We start from the raw sequence: 1360 nt of genomic DNA, 5'->3' as shown, positions 1-1360 counted from the left end.
TTTCGAACATTCTTCCCCCCTCTCTCATCTTTTTCTATCTAAACACTAACATTCCTCCTCCATTGTCAATTCGGACTCCATTTCTCTTGTGTCTTCGAATTCTTACCTCATCCTTCTATTCTTATTTTCCTCCGATACCTCAAGGAATCTCTATACTGTGACATAGAGGATTCCATATTTTCTTTGTTTTCTTCTCTTTCATATGAGCAGGAACAAAGATAAAGGCATACTTGTTGAAGCTGATCCTGAACTTGAAAGGACTCTGAAGAGGAAGGTAAGAGCAGCTAAAGCACAAAACTCTGAAGAGGACCTCATTGAAATTTTCGAAAAGGAAGCAGCAAAAGAAACAATTATGGCCAATCCACACAATAATGCAAGGAAGATGCTTGGTGATTTTACTACAGCAACTTCCAATTTTTATAGAAGAAGCATCTCAATCCCTGCCATAGGAGCAAATAATTTTGAGCTAAAGCCTCAATTAGTTTCTCTACTGCAACAGAACTGCAAGTTTTATGGACTTCCATCAGAAGACCCTTATTAGTTCTTAACTGAGTTCTTGTAGATATGTGATACTGTTAAGACCAATGGAGTTGATCTTGAAGTCTACAAGCTTATGCTTTTCCCTTTTGCTGTAAGAGACAGAGCTAGAACATGGTTGGACTCACAACCTAGAGATAGCCTGGACTCTTGGGATAAGCTGGTCACGACTTTCTTAGCCAAGTTCTTTCCTCCTCAAAAGCTGAGCAAGCTTAGAGTGGATGTTTAGACCTTCAGATAAAAAGATGGTGAGTCCCTCTATGAAGCTTGGGAAAGATACAAGTAGCTGACCAAAAAGTGTCCTTCTGACATGCTTTCAGAATGGACCACATTAGATATATTCTATGATGGTCTGTCTGAATTTTTCAAGATGTCACTGGACCACTCTACAGGTGGATCCATTCACCTAAAGAAGATGCCTGCAGAAGCTCAGGAACTTATTGAAATGGTTGCAAATAACCTGTTCATGTATACCTCTGAGAGGAATCCTGTGGGTAATGGGACGCCTCAAAAGAGAGGAGTTATTGAAATTGATGCTCTTAATGCCATACTGGCTCAGAACAAAATATTGACCGAACAAGTCAATATGATCTCTCAGAGTCTAAATGGATTGCAAAATACATCCAACAGTACTAAAGAAGCATCTTTTGAAGAAGAAGCTCATGATCCTGAGAACCCTGCAATGGCAGAGGTGAATTACATGGGTGAAGCCTTTGGCAACACCTATAAACCTACATGGAAAAATCATCCAAATTTTTCATGGAAGGATCAACAGAAGCAAGGCTTCAATAATAACAATGGTGGAAGAAACAGGTTTAGTAAT

At 39.3% G+C, this 1360-nt stretch overlaps 1 non-coding gene across 1 annotated transcript; it reads right to left on the bottom strand.

The window, feature by feature from the left end:
* Positions 1-745: 745 nt before the first annotated feature.
* LOC130971940 (small nucleolar RNA R71) lies at positions 746-853 on the bottom strand. The gene has a single exon (XR_009083143.1). It is a non-coding gene; the product is annotated as a small nucleolar RNA R71 (small nucleolar RNA).
* Positions 854-1360: the final 507 nt, after the last annotated feature.

The sequence above is a fragment of the Arachis stenosperma genome, chromosome 3 (assembly GCF_014773155.1).
Source record: "Arachis stenosperma cultivar V10309 chromosome 3, arast.V10309.gnm1.PFL2, whole genome shotgun sequence".
NCBI lineage: Eukaryota > Viridiplantae > Streptophyta > Magnoliopsida > Fabales > Fabaceae > Arachis > Arachis stenosperma.
Note: the sequence above shows the minus strand (reverse complement) of the source record. Positions and strands in the feature narration are given on the sequence as shown.